Genomic DNA, 16,924 nt, shown 5'->3' with positions numbered 1-16,924 from the left:
AAGAATATTCACCACATTGTTCAAATAATAATTACTATCTAGTTCTAGAACATTTTATAAGCTCAAAAGTAAGCCATAACTCATTACACACCCACTCTCCATTTGTTCTTCCACCCTGCAATCTGTAGGCAAATACCAACCTGCTTTCTGTCTCTATAAATTTGCTAAAGTTTTTACATTTTATGTAAACACAATTGTAGATTACATGGATATTGGGTGAAATTCAGCCCTGATATTTCACGTAAGTTCTTTTCTGTTTTCCCTAAGTGTTGGCCGGTCTGAGAAATAAAGGGACAGAGTACGAAAGAGAGAAATTTTAAAGCTGGGTGTCCGTGGGAGACATCTCATGTTGGCAGGTTCTGTAATGCCCCCTGAGCTGTAAAACCAGTAAGTTTTTATTAGTGATTTTCAAAAGGGGAGGGAGTGTATGAATAGGGTGTGGGTCACAGAGATCACATGCTTCACAAGGTAATAAGATATCACAAGGTAAATGGAGGCAGGACAAGATCACAGGACTACAGGACCGGGGCAAAATTAAAATTGCTAATGAAGTTTTGGGCACACATTGTCATTGATAACATCTCATCAGGAGACAGGGTTTGAGAGCAGACAACTGGTCTGACCAAAATTTATTAGGCAGGAATTTCCTTGTCCTAATAAGCCTGGGAGTGCTATGACTGTGAAAGACAGCCATCCCCAAAGCGGCCATTTTAGAGGCCTCCCCTCAGGGATGCATTCTCTTTCTCAGGGATGTTCCTTGCTGAGAAAAAGAATTCAGCGATATTTCTCCCATTTGCTTTTGAAAGAAGAGAAATATGGCTCTGTTCTGCCTGGCTCACTGGCAGTCAGAGTTTAAGGTTACCTCCCTTGTTCCAACATTGCTGTTATCCTGTTCTTTTTTCAAGGTGCCCAGATTTCATGTTGTTCAAACACACATGCTCTACAATTTGCACAGTTAACACAATCATCACACAGTCCTGAGGTGACATACATCCTCCTCAGCTTATGAAGATGACAGGATTAAGAGATTAAAATAAAGACAGGCATAGGAAATCACAAGGGTATTGATTGGGGAAGTGATAAGTGTCCATGAAATCTTCACAATTTATTTTCAGAGATTGCAGTAAAGACAGGTGTAAGAAATTATAAAAGTATTAATTTGGGGAACTAATAAACGTCCATGAAATCTTCACAATTTATTTTCTTCTGCCATGGCTTCAGCTGGTCCCTCCCTTTGGGGTCCCTGACTTTCCACAACACATGGACTTCTTTGTTTGTTTGATAATTTTAATTATCATAATGTTTTCAAGGTTCTTTAGTACTTTGTTCTTTTTTATGGCTAAACAATATTACATTGTATAGATATACCACATTTTGTTTATCCATTCATTAATTAATGGACATTTTGGTAGTTTCCACCTTTCGCTATTATGAATAACACAGCTATAAATGTCTGTGTACAAGTTTTTGTTTGAACAATTGTTTTCAATTCTTTTAGAGATATACCTAAGATTGAAATTCTATGCAAAGAAATACATAATACCAGAAACTGAATATGTGGATGAGTATAAAATACTTTTTCTTAAATTTCAATCTTCTTGAAGTTAATCCTTTAAGTGAGAAAAAGCCCACAATGTAGCATATAATATACATAAAATAAAATATGTGACAATAGTAGCCCATAATATGAGTTGGGAAAATGGGAATCTACTATTATAAGGCTCTCATATTCATGAGGTGAATATAGTACTTAAAAGTAGGCAGTGATAAAAATGAATAGTATAAAACCTAAAATAACCACTAAAAACCACAAACAAAATTCAATGTAAAAGATTGTTAGTTTTGATAAAAAAGAAAGACCTAATAATATGCTGTTAATAAGAAATTCAACATAATATAAAGACTGAAATAAAATCAAAGTAAAATAGAAAAATTCCATTCTAACATTAATCAAAAGAAAATCAAAGTAACATTATTAATATCAAATACAGTAGATGTATGAGCAAAGAATATTGCCAAGATTAATAATCAAAGTTGTCAAATTCTTTAAGAGGACCAAATAATCCAAACTGATGTGTACTTAAAGCTGAAGCATCAAATAAATAAAACAAAAATTGACAAAACATCAAATAGAAACAGATAAGACAATAATTATTGTGACATAATTCACCGTATAAACAGACTAAACCAAACAAAACATACTGTCATCCCAACAGATGCAGAAAAAGCATTTAGAAAATTCATTCCTGATAATATAGCTTGGTAAATTCAGAATATAGTGGATTTTTCTCTGTCTGAGTAAGGGCATCTCCAAATAAATTTACAGCTAATCTCATATTTAATCATGAAATACTTAATGCTTTTACCTAAAACCAGGGGTAAGGGATGGATAATTGCTCTATTCACTTATATTCAACTCTGTACAAGAGGTTTTAGCCAATGTAATAAGGCCAGAAAAATAAATAAAATTTATTCAGTTTTGAAAGGAAGAACTAAATCTCCACTTGCAGAAGATGTGAACATTTTTATAGAAAATCCTACAGAATCTACAAAATAAAATTCTAGAATAAAAAACGTTAGCAAAGTTTCAAAATATAAGATTAAGCTAGAAAAATGAATTTAACTTGTATATACTAAGAACAAACATTCAACCATAGAAATAAAAATTATGACCTACAACAGAATCAGAAATATGAAATGCTGGGAGATATAATCAACAAAAAGTGTTCAAGATCTATAGAGAGAAAAATACAAAGTAAAGTTAAGAGAAGTTGAAGAAGACAAATAATTATGTAAAGATATATGTAATATATCTGAAGACAATATTATAAAGATGTCATTTATCCTTAGATTGATATATGAATTAAACTTAACAGCAATCAAAAATCATAGGAAGCTTATTTTTGTAGAAATTAACAAGTTGATTATAAAACTTATGTGAAAATGCAAAGAGCCTAGAAGAGCCACACATTTTTTGAAAAATAAGAATAAAGCTGGAAGCCTTGTATTACATGACTGAAAGGCTTATTACAAGGCTTCAATAATCAAGTCAGCATGGTATTGGCATAGCCATTGAATAATTTATCAATGGAACAATGCAGATTATTCATAAAATGACCCACATGCATGTGGTTGATAGATTTTTGACAAAGATGTATAGGTAATTCAATAGATACATGGAAGTCTTTTTCAACAAATGGGCATGTCAATGTTTCATATATAATTCTAAACTTATGTTTTTTTATTTACTTTAAGTTCTAGGGTACATGTGCACAACATGCAGTTTGTTACATATGTATACATGTGCTATGTTGGTTTGCGGCACCCATTAACTTGACATTTACATTAGGTATTTCTCCTAATGCTATCCCTCCCCCATACCCCCACCTCACTACAGGCCCCAGTGTGTGATGTTCCTCGCCCTGTGTCCAAGTGTTCTCATTGTCAAATTCCCACCTATGAATGAAAACATGCAGTGTTTGGTTTTCTGTACTTGTGACAGTTTGCTCAGAATGATGGTTTCCAGCTTCATCCATGTCACTACAAAGGACATGAACTCATCCTTTTTTACGGCTGCATAGTATTCCATGGTGTATATGTGCCACATTTTCTTAATCCAGTCTATCATGGATGGACATTTGGATTGGTTCCAAGTCTTTGCTATTGTGAATAGTGCCACAATAAACATACGTGTGCATGTGTCTTTATAGCAGCATGATTTATAATCCTTTGGGTATATACACAGTAATGGGATTGCTGGGTCAAATGGTATTTCTAGTTCTAAACTTACAGTAAAAATTATCTCAAAATGCATCATAGGACTAAATAGAAAGCTATAAAACATCTAGGAGACATCATATGAGAAAAATTATAACCCTAAGGTTGTCAAATATGTCCTAGGACTCATGTTCACTCTGCAGAAAATAATGTTAAAAGAATATGCCAATGAATCACAAACTAGCCAATTATCTGATAAAGGACTTGTATCCAGAGTATGAAAAGAAGTCTCAAATAATTGAGCATAGTATTTGAATAGTCCCTTCAACAAAGAGGATGTACATTGATGGCAGAAATGTAAAATGGTAAATGAACTTGGAAATAATTTTATCAGTTTCTGAAAAAGTTAAACATAATCCTACCATACAATTCAGTTATTTTCTCTCCTAGGTATTTACATGGGTAAAAGCATACATCCATACAAATACTTACATACATATAATGAAGCAGCTTTATTTGTAATAGCCAAAACTGGAAACCACCCAAACATTCACTAATAGTGAATTGGGTATAAAAATTGCAATGTGGAAATATAACAAAATACTATGTAGCAAAAAATGATAAACTATTGATGCCCATAACAACATATATGAATCTAAAATGATAACAATGAGTAAAGGGAGCCAGATGCCTTAAAATTACATTCTGAATGATTGCTTATATAATATTTAAAAAAGCAAAGTTAGCTATATTGATGAAAGACCATGCAGATCAATGGTTGTATAGGGAGAGGGTAGATACTAGCTGAACTGAGAATACAAGAGAATGACAAAGAGACATGAGTGAACTTTTAGAGATGAAGAATATGCTAATTATTGTCATTGTGGTGATAATTGTATGGATCTTTCTGTATTTCAAACTTATCAAATTGTACATATAAATGTGTGCTGCTTAATATACAATTATACTTCAATAAATAAGCTAACAAACAACTGAAGGGAAAGCTTAGTATTCATTATCAAATATTAAAAGTGATTCTAAAACTTCAGTAGTCTTAAACATTCTAGTACATGTATGAGGAGAAACTATAAAACAGAACAGTGCAGACAAAACCAAAATACTTTTAATGTACTATAATGATTATATTGTAAATCATACATGAAGGATTTTCTATGACTGACAATTGTCTACCTTTACAGGAAAACTTAGAACCCTATTTCATTCAAAAGCAATTTCAAATAGATTTAAAGATTAAATCCAAATAACTGAGTTGATAAAACATTTCAAAAAAATGAGAGTAATTTTAATCTCTCTAGATGAAAAAATTTATACAGAAAAAATGCTTATATAAATTAAATGGTAAGAAAACATTTATATAAGATACCAAAGGCAGAAATTGTGAAGAAAGTGATTAATAGCTGTAGATATATATATATATAAAAGAAATGTATAAGATCTGTTATGAGCAAAAAACATAATAAGGTTTATTAAAAGGCTAAAAGTAAATGAAGGAAAATTATTTGCAACTTTATGTCAAATATTTATTTAATATCCTCAGAATATGAAGATATCTAACACATTGACAAACAATTAAAAAGCCAAATCTCTCATTAGAAAGTGGGTAAAGAAAACAGATACAGACAATTTAGAAAAAAAAAAAAAGTAGAGATGACTAATAAACAGGTGAAAAGAATGTGTCTCCAAAAGTTGACAATCTCTACATCTCACCCGCTTGTAAGAGCAGAGGTTCCCCAACCTTTTTGGCACAGAGACCAGTTTTGTGGAAGACAATTTTTTCACTAACTGTGGGTTACAGGATGCTTTCAGGATAATTCAAGTACATTACATTTATTGTGCACTTTATTTCTATTTTTATTACGTTGTAATATATAATGAAATAATTATACAACTCATCATAATGCAGAATCAGTGGGAGCCCTGAGCTTGTTTTCCTGCAACTAGATGGTTTCATCTTGTGGTGATGGGACACGGTGACAGATCATCAGGCACCAGATTCTCAAAAGAAGCACACAGCCTAGATCCTTTGCAAGTGCAGTTCATAGTAGGGTTCACACTCCTATGAGAATCTAATGCCACTGCTCATCTGACAGCAGGAAGAGCTCAGGTCCTAATGCTAGCAATGGGGAGCAGCTGTAAACTCACCAGCAGCTCAACTGCTGCTATGTGGCTCAGTTCCTAACAGGCCACGGACTAGTACTAGGGGTTGGGGACCCCTGTTGTAGAATATTTGTCATAGATCATATGACTGTATCCTGATGGCCAGTGCAGTCATCTCTGAGCCAGAGGTGGGTAGGAGAGGCATCCAGAGTCCTAGACAATCCTAACAGTAGTGGAAACTTGGTTCCTAAGTAGCTTCTTTTCTGGGTTTGGAAAAGTTTCTATGCCAGTTGTCAAATTTAAGTGACTAATACTGTTTCTTGATGCAGATAGGCCCTTGCAATCTCGGGAAGTTTTCTGACACCTACCCCATCAGCGATATCTATTTCAGTCCACATAAGCTCGGTTCCCTAAAATGGACTTTTTTCTTCCACCAACATTTTAGGAAACACAATATGGTATATTTATTTGTGATCAAAGTAAAACTGCGTATCTCTGTGGGTTTTTTCTCTCTGAAACATACTTTCTATAGACTGAAAATGTAGTTTCATCTTTATTTGAAAAAGAGTCATTGTGGACTGGTGTTCATTATTCCTTACTTTTCATTCCTCTAGAAAATTTTTTCTGTCTTTGCTCCTGAAAGCTGAAATTGCATAGATCCTCCTGTTGTTTGTAGATTAGCTGTAATTTATTCAGTGCCCAAAGGGTAGCATAAGAGGATTAGCTAGAGTAGATCAGGAATAGGAATGTTCCTTCAGGCTTCGCTATGTTACAGCCCTGCAGATGAAACCAAAATTAGGTCAAAGTGTCACCTCTCTAAGATTAACAGCATAACGAGTTTCCAACTTATTCGTCCTCACTATCTTATTTCATATGATTTCCTGAATCTCCAATCACTCTAAAATATAACTGCCAGCTTAATTGAAAGCTGACTATTTTCTACTAACACTGTTTTCTTTTTAAGTGTTTTATCTAAACATATTTTTTGGAAGTGACTGTTCTAGTAAAATATTGACCAGAGTTGTGCATTGCATTTATTATTAAAGTATCTATTGTTACATAACTTTCTCCTTATCTCTGCTCCCCAAATTATCAAACTTTTCTAGTAAATTTTCACTTTTAAAACTGCAGGAGTATATTAAAAACTCTGAAGTTGTACAGAATTGTATCAAGAAAAACTCTGAGTTTAACCAGTGATTTAGACATATATAAGTATTATTTTTCTGGAACCCATATATTAGGTTTGTTACAAAACCAGCAGCTAAGAGTAGCTCATATGAATGCAAAGCATTCCAAAATAAAAAGTAAGAAGCTTTATTTATAAATGATCTATATAGTTACCATTAAAAAGTAGGTCCAGAATCTAGGAATTACTTTAAACTGATAGGTTAAAAACACCATAAAAAGTTATGAACATATTAATCATGCTCATAGCCATGATCTTGTATTTCATATTAAAAAAATGCCATGTTTGCAAAGTGGTAGGATTCCCTATAGCCACATTACATTGTACACTGCTTGTACTAGTACATAGCAAAGTTGTTACATCTGAGTGAGTGAACCTAGGCGCTCAGCTGTACCAGGGACAAGGCCTTTGTCTTTGGTTTCTGGGAAATTGAGCTTGGTAAATAATACCCTTATTTTATTAACTCCTGTATAGCTCTTATGTGTTGTTTTGACATTATTTCTTCCAAAATTTTTTATTGTAAGCCTAACAAAAATAATGTCAATATATTACCCTTTATAAGTACCAATATTCAAAAACCAAGCTTAGAAAAAGTGGCTGTTTCCGGCTGGGTGTGGTGGCTCATGCCTGCAACCCCAGCACTTTGGGAAGCAGAGTCCAGTGGAACACAAGATCAGGAGTTTGAGACCAGCCCGGCCAACATGGTGAAACCAGGTCTCTGCTAAAAATACAAAAATTAGCCGGGCATGGTGGCATGTGCCTGTAATCCCAGCTACTCAGGAGGTTGAGGCAGTAGAATCGCTTGAACCCGGGAGGCGGAGTTTGCAGTGAGCCAAGATTGCACCACTGCACTCCAGCCTGGGCGAAGAGCAAGACTCTGTCTCAGGGAAAAAAAAAAAAAAAAAGGTCGTTTCCAATGTCCCCACACACTATGCTTCTCATTAACTCAGAACAAGCATTTTATAAAAATGCAGTGAATGATCAAATGAATGATCAGGTTGATTTCCACAAAATATATTATAAAAATAATATATTTCACAGATTCTAAGATGTATTTTTCACAATTTAACTTACCTAATATCGAAATTCCTTAATCGTTATTTTAGACAGCCATTATGACATAATTATCTCTGCCTGTTCTTATGCAAATTTGGTCAGAGCTATTCATTTGATCATCAGTTTAACTAAGTTCATACAATTACAAATGTACTAATTGAAGGTAGATAAAATTTCAAGGTCCCTTTGAGTAAATGAAATTTCAAAGTCAATAAAAGAAGGCGATGTCTAAATCATGCATAACATAAATCTGTCATTAACATGTCACATATCAATTTATCAAAATTTTGCAGATTTTGAATGAAAGCTACTTAACATCCAAAGACATATATTCAATAGAAGAATAAGAAACAATCCACAGATTGTTAAGTAAGACCGTATCAGATCCATATCTATAGGATGAATGTTAGCATTTTGGAAGAAAAGCCACAAAATTGGAGTGGAATACTCTTAAATACTGCATCATCAATTCTCTTCATATTACACAAGACATTATTGTGCGGAAAGCAAAGCATGACTTTATCTGGATTTAAAAGTAATTTAGGATTTTCATTTGCATCCATGAAAGACTAGGTATTGTAGTCCAATCCTCTTGGCAATGGTCACTAAAAATAGTTTGTGACTTGATGACATTTGGGTGCTCACAAGCTATAAAAATCCAAGAGAAAAGGAAACCCAGGATAGTGAATCTCTTGGGGCATATTTTCCCCTGGAGAAATCTGCCAGATAACTGATATGTGACTGAGGGTCTGGGAGGTTGAACAGAGCTATTTTCAGCCTCAATGGAGCTATGGGAGGTAAAGAAAAATATTGGAGTCCAATCCAGGGCACACCAAGAAGAGCTAGCTTAAGGACACCAACTTATTTTAGTGGATATTCTAAAGGTCAAAACAGCAATTGCTTGCTCTCACAAGGAGGGAAACCCTGTTTAAGAACACCTTAATCTGTATAATTAAATTCAGCTATCAATCTTTGCTATTGTTTGGTCTGCCTATTGGAGGCAAGTGTAATTCTTCTCTAAAGGAAGAATATATGCTACAAGGTCTTAGTTATTTCATAATTTTGTTTTCAAATCCAATGTCTATTGCTTAATGAAAACTCACTAGCTTAATTAGTGTAGGAAGTGGCAATAATTAGGTTGACAGCAAAGAAAAAATACATAATAGAAATAGACTCCCAGAGTACCCAGATAAAGTTGTTAGAAAAAGATTTTAAAATAACTCTGCTTAATATTTTTAATAAAAGATGAAGGTTGACAATATAATCAGAGAACTAGAAAGTATTAAAAAATAACAAATGGAAATATTAAAAGTGAAAGATACTATTATTGAAATAGAGAACTCAGTACATGGATTTGTTAAATTAGGCATAGCTAAAGGAAACATTAATAAACTTGAATGTAGGTTAGAATACAATTTTCAGAATAAAACATGGAGGCAATAAATGATAGAAAATAAATATGGAAGAATATTAAAAGATACAAGGAATGAAAATATCTAACATACATATAATTGGTTTCCCAGAAGAAAAGGAAAGAAAATAAAGGAGAAGCAAGATAATGGCTAAAATTTTTTCAAAACCAGTGAACAGCAAGTCATAGATTCAAAGGGCTCTAATAACCTTAAGTAGGATATTTTAAGAGAAAAGCACACCCAGGCAAAATACTTAAATCAGCCAGAGAAAAATAGGACAAATTATTTTCAAAGGAGTAAATATTAATGAAATAGTTAATCTTGCAGCTGAAACAATGGGACCCAAAAGACAATGGTTCCCAAAAGATAATCTTCAAGTCCTGAATGGAAATGAATGAAAACAAAAGTATCAGTCCAGGAAAAAATATCATTCAAAAATTTTGTTTCAAGGTAAAATAAATAAATATTCACACATAAAAATCTGAGAAAATTAATAACAAATAAACATACTAACAGAAGTGTTAAGAGGTATTACTTTTAGGGAGAAGAAAAATGATTTCATATGAAAAAACATTTGTAGATGCAGAAAACAATGAGGTGTGAGAGAAAGCATAAAAATGTGGGAAAATCTAAAGGTACATTGACTGTACAAAGATCATGTGTAGTGGCATATAAGATTATAGGAAATTAAAATATAATAACATACAAGTTAGGGGCACAAATGAGTTAAAGTGTCATAAAATGTTGTGTTTTTACACCAAGAAATATTAAGAAGGCCAAATAGAAAGTAAAGAAAAATACAAAGACATATATTTGCTTAATTCTAAATTAACTGAATGCTTCAAGTAAAAGATGAAGATTACTGCTATGGTTTGGTTTATTTCCACTAAAACTCAGGTTGAAAATTGATCCCCAGGGTGGCAGTGTTGGAAGGCTGGGCCTAATGGCAGGTGTTTGGATCATAGGGGGCAGATCCCTCATGAATAGATGAATGTCCTCCTATGGCTGTGAGTTCTTACCTTCATTGGAATGGATTAATTCCCAAGAGAGCAGTTTGTTAAAAGTCTGGCTTCTTCAGTTTCTTTCTCTTGCTTCATCTCTTACCACATAATCTCTGCATTCACTGGATCCCCTTCCACTTTCTGCCATGAGTACAAATAGCCTGAGGCCCTTACCAGATGCAGATTCTGAATCTTAAACATTTTAACCCCCAGGATTGTGAGCCAAATAAACTTCTTTTCTTTATATACTATTCATTCTCAGGTATTCTGTTATAGCAACACAAAATAGACTAAGAAAATTATGAAACATTATTTTAAAAACCAGAAATACCAACAAAAACATTGTGTGCTGCATAAGAAAGATATTTAAAACATAAGGATATAGGAAGATACATGAGGGTTGACAGTGAAAGCAATGAAAAAGCATATTATACTGGTACTAATGAAAAGAAAGTTGAAACCACTCAAATAATACAAAAAATGTCAATGACAAGGTAAAAACCATTACCAGCAATAAAGAGAGAAACTTCCTGAGGCTCAAAAATATGTAACAATTATAAATTTGCATGGAAATGCAAGGAATCACGCAAGTTATAATGGGGGTTCTGAGATTTCTCTCTCAGAAACTTATAATACAAAATTCAGTGACAATAAAATATTGGGGCTGAATAATTAACAAAGTTAATTTATTTAATATGTATGAAATAACTTGTCCAACAACTCCAGATTCCACATGATTTTAAATACAGTTGGAACATTTGTATAATGAATAATAGCCTGTGTCATGAAGTAAGTATCAAAATTACAATGAAAAAAAACCACATTTTTCCAAGTATACTTGGAATATTAATAAGGACAGGCCATACATGGGGCAATAATGTAAATTACAACATTTCAAAAATTGAAAGTTGAAAGCAAGTGCTCTCATCTAATAGAATTGTTAGAAATAGTAGTTAAATAATAATAAAATTATCCTCAAGTTCTTGGTAATATACATAGCATCATTCTAATTAGCATGCAAATACTGTTTCAAAGAAGAAACAAGAAATAGTAAATAGCAAATATTTTGAAAAGGATGATTATTAAAATACTACATATAAAACTTATTGGATGTAGGTTAAAAGTTCTTAGATAAAAATCCACAACATAGAGTAATATTTTAGGAAATAAGATAGCCTGAGAATCAGTACCTATTCATTCTAGAGGTTAGAAAATGAACAGCAAATTAAAAAGTAAAAATAAAGATAAAATATAGAAGTTAATGAAATGGACAAATTCCTGAAAGACCTGATAAACAAAATAATTGAGATAAGATATAAAAACCAATGTTAGTACTGGAAAGAGTAACATGACTTCTAATTTTATAGATATTTTTAAAAGTTAACTGGTTAAACAAAGTTAGTTTAACCTTTGAAGAACAGTCAATGTAATTCACCATATTGACAAAAACAAAGAAAGGAACCACGGTCATTTCAATAGATGTTGAAAAAGTATTTGATAACATTCACTAGCAGTTCATAAAGAAAAACCTTCACAATAAGAGTGAAAAGGGACTTAATTTGATAAAAAGTCTTTACAAAAATTCCATAATAAACTTGATAATCAGTAGTGAAGTAGTGAAAACTTTCTTCCTGAAATCAGGAAAAAAAGGAGGCTACCTACCCACACAAGTATTGAATACTGCCCTGAAGTTCATGATTATGCAAGAGTGAAATAAGAATCAATGTGTAACTAATTCTCAAAAAACATGAATAGTAACAAAAATTCAAATTCAAAAGAAAGTAAACATGTCATAGTTAAATAGCAGTATTTTTTTTCTTACCTGTGGTATATGAAATAGTTGAATAACCTTGTGGTATGTGATATTCTACATTTGATGAAGTTAGATATTCAGTGAAATACAGCAAGCCTCTGTGTACTTGTTATACATCGTTGTTTCTAGGGACATATTTTCTTAAAATTTGTAGTTTCCAAAGTTATTTTACATACACTAGCTCATTTAATGTACTATTATCATAGGCAGGCATTTCTTTAAATATTTTTCCATCCATGCAGTTATTTAAAACCTGCAACAACTCTAAAAGATGAGTATTATTGCTACCTGATTGATAGATAAAGAAACTGAGGCACAGATAGTTAAAATAACTTGTGCAAGATCACATTAGTAAATGTCAAATACAGATTTCAAACTGTTCAGCTTGACTCTAAAGCTGAGGCCTTTCATCCATTGTTGTCATTCTCATATGTAAGGGTTGTAAAAGAAATCACAGGGCTATGGGGAAGTAGAAAGTCATAGTACTATTTTATTCATATTTATTTATTTTTAGAGACAGGGTGTTGCTATGTTGCTCAGGCTGGAGTACAGTTGGTATCACAGTGTAACAGCATTAAACTCCTGGGTTAAAGCAATGTTCTGGCCTCAGCCTCCCAAGTAGCTGGGACTACAGGCCTATGCCACTATTCCTGGCTTTTTAAAAGTTAGCTCATGGTTGGACAGTAATTGAGGTGGATATTGAATAAGAAAGAACAATTGCATATGTTTTGTATCTGAACTGAGGGTCAGTGGATCATAGAAAACTAAGTATCTCATATCAGAGCTACATAGAAAGAAGAGAACACTACATAGAGAATAAGAAACTGTGACATAAAGAATTATCAGCAATTAAATCTACTCACTTAACAATGTTAAATTATACATTACATTGTTCTATAGTCACTGTTATACAACAGATCTCTTGCATGCATGACTTGCATGAAATTTTGTATTCTTTGACCAACATCTCCCCAGTCCTAAAGAATCATAAGCAGGTAGTTCTCAATAAACACATCAAAGCATCACCTTTAGTATTAAAGAAAGATTGGTAAAAAGAAATGAGAAAATGTCAGCAAAAAGGAGATGGCACTGAGTCTTAATGTTATAGGAAAAAAAAATTTTTTTTTCTCAAAATATATTTTATGTTGAATGCCAGGGCAGACCAGTGAAAATCTTTGACTACAATGATCAAGTGTTTTTATTTTGATATCTCTTGACTATTAATACTTGCTAAATGTGGCAAAGACAGCATTGGAAACATCATCTTAGTTTTTTAAGCATGGGTAATAACCATTCCCAATTACCAAAATCTTTACTTCATTATAAGCACTCTAACATAGTGAGCACTGTGCATGATAGGGAAATGACTATGCATGGTAGGCTGTATTGTACAGGGTTTGTTAGATTCATCTGCAATACCATACCCCAAGGTGTGCTATGGAATGATAGGAAATCTTATGGGTGGAGAAACTGTCCACAATGAAACGAGTTTGGCAAAAATGGGTTAAGAAAAGATTTTTTTCTTAGCTATTTATATATTAATGTGAATTATGAATATCTAAGAGAGAATAAAGTCTATGTTTTGGGGTGAGGCTGAGGCAGGTTATAAGGGAAAGTGTATTAAGTGACATACCTTCGGAGACAAAGTCATAGTCTTTTAATACCAATCATCTGTTCGTAACTATCTTTTTGTCTTCAATAGCCAGGCACTGTTCCCTGTTCTAAAAGAGCTGCATACACAATAGTAAAAGAAGAGTCAAATACCCTCAGCCTCATTGATTTTCCACTTTAATACAGGAAGTCAGACATACTCAAGATAAATAAGCAGCCTGCATATTATATTAGATATTAGTAAGTGATAACGAGAAGAATAAAATAGAGAAGAGAGGGTGTAAATATCAGGAGGACCTGCAATTTTAGATAGAGTGGGCTGAGAAATCCTTGCTGAGAAAGTTTCATTAGAGCAAATCTCTAAAGAAAATGAGAGAGTGAGCCCTATCAATATCTGGGGAGAAGAACTTCAGGTTGGGGGAAGAGGACTGTCCTGAGATGGGAGAGTGACTGACACATTTGGGAAATGAGAAAGAGCAAGAGAAAAATTATCAGAAGAGGTCAACTAGAAACAGAAGTCTGTCCATGCTTGCCATTTTAAAGATGCTGACTGATTCTGAGACGGAAAGCCAAAGAAGCATTTTCAGACAGGAGCAGCCTGGTCAGACTTGCATTCTAACAAGACCATGTTTGCTGTTGTGTTGAAAACAGACGAAAGGCAAGAAAGTCTGGAAGCATGGAAGCAAGTTTTCAATAAGAAATGATGGTGGATAGGACAAAGGTGGTAGCAAAGGAAGCAGTAATACATGAGTATATTCTTAGATATGTGTTACCTGCATGGACCTTGGGGGACTGAAAAAAGGTTGAGAATGTGAGAATAAAGACAACAGACAAAGAGTATGTTTGGAAGAAGGGGTCGGGGGCACCTTGCCTCTAGTGGACAAGGGTCCTGAGCTTTACACAGCCCTCCGTTGTTTTTTTGTTTTTGTTTTTTGTTTTTTGTTGTTTTTGAGACGGAGTGTCGCTCTGTTGCCCACGCTGGAGTGCAGTGGCACAATCTCGGCTCACTGCAACCTCCGCCTCACAGGTTCACACCATTCTCCTGCCTTAGCCTCCTGAGCAGCTGGGATTACAGGCGTCCGCCATCATGCCTGGCTAATTTTTTGTATTTTTAGTAGAGACGTGGTTTCACCGTGTTAGCCAGGATGGTCTCGATCTCCTGACCTCGTGATCTGCCCGCCTCAGCCTCCCAAAGTGCTGGGATTACAGGCGTGAGCCACCGCACCCTGCCAGCCCTCTGTATTTATTAGGCAAAAGAGATGGTGAGAAGTGGGGGTGGAAGAAGAGGTCAGCTGCTTGGTCCAGAGTAGGCTTGCAAGACTGCATTCCTCTAACAATAGGCTCTAGATGTCACAGTAGATAACCTCAAGGAGACCGGCGCCAGGGAGTGACCACCCTCAGCAAACCTCCTGGTGGCAGGCACAGTCGTGAGTTTGCCCACATCCTGCCTTCATGATAGTTTACAGTTTGATTATGTAGCCTCCAGTGGAATGCTGAGTTGGTCATGATTCCTTTGGCCTTTTTGGCTCCCAACATCTCCCCCTTCTTGTTTATGTATTAATTGAAAGAATGTTAAGGCCAGGCTGGATAGCTCTCATTCTCTGATTGGCAGTTCATCTGATTTTACAGACTATGAACAGAAGACAGAGACAAAGCAACATTATTCCAAGAACTACATATAAGATGTTAATGTGGTGCTTTAGACAGGTCCAAGGGTTGAAGCTCTCCAGGCCTTGCTGGAATTGGGTCCAGTCTTCTAAAGAAGGCTGAAACTCTTGAGTTTGTTTATTTAAATCAAGAATTTTGTTTTGTAGTTCACTAGTATCAAAGGTGATGTTGGATGTGGAAGCTCCCTGCAAATGGGTTTTCACAAGGTCCCATGGACACTCACTTTGGTTATATTCTAAGTTGGTTACACAAATATGAGTGTGATTAAAAGGACAACAAAATCGCTGCTGCAATTGTAAGCTTTCTACTTGTTCCCCTAACCATAGAACCATGGATTTTAACACTGACTCTTCAATTTGTAACTCAGTGTTAATTTTATTCTGAAGTACCCATGCTTGGTTGGCTGTGCATGTCCAGTTCTCCACACACTGAGCTGTTTGAACAGAACTATGCAAAGCTATGGAGGACATCACAACAGAAGTTGTTACTGCGACCAAGGAAACAATAGCAAAAATTATCATGCCTAAGGCTCTGTGGACATGATGAGTAAGCTGAGTTAGATTAGTGCAGTGATATAACTGGCAAGATTTACAGGTCAATTGGGTATTGTTTACCTGGAGCTTGTCCTTCTTAGCTGCCAAAAAGATATAAGGATTAAAAATACAAACTGTAAATTGAGTGGTGATATTCTTTACAAGTGCAACATAAGAATAGTAAGGTAGTCACTTCCTATTGCTATTACTGGATAGTATTCCAATCCAGATGTTGCCATTCATAAATGCGAGTGCTGCCTTACAGATCATCTCTTGAATTGGTCCTTTCCTCCTGAGATAATGCCACTGAGGAGGAGGCAGGCCAAAGCCTGCTCCATGCCAAGCAATCTGGGTGGCAGGCTAGGATTGGATCCCGGTGTTGTATAAAGAAGAAGCATTAAAATCTTGCCACCAATGCCAGCAAAGTTTGTGCCATGATTTCTGATTTTCATCTTTTCCACCTAATTGACCTTTAGGTCCCCAACCCACAACGTCTCCAGCTAACATAGATTGTTTTCTAGCCAGTGGCCCAAGACACTTGGTCCATGGAGGGGGGTAGGAACTATTGTAGGGAATCCATTCCATATAGTCTGCACAATTAGGGCAACTGGGCCTGGAATTGTTGGTTAGCACACCAGTTATATTAATACAACCAAGATTTAATAAATACATGATTTTTCCATAGTGACTCAACCATGTTTCAGCTTGAATTGTAAGACAGCTTTGCTGAGCGAAGTCTTCGTGGTGATACAAAAGGAAGTCCTTCCAGTGAAGTGGTATAATTAATGATATTGTTTTGAGAGTCTAAC

The sequence above is a fragment of the Pan paniscus genome, chromosome 15, assembly GCF_029289425.2.
Source record: "Pan paniscus chromosome 15, NHGRI_mPanPan1-v2.0_pri, whole genome shotgun sequence".
In the NCBI taxonomy this organism is placed as follows: Eukaryota; Metazoa; Chordata; class Mammalia; order Primates; family Hominidae; genus Pan; species Pan paniscus.
The sequence above is the reverse complement of the archived record's forward strand: the minus strand, read 5'-3'. Positions refer to the sequence as shown.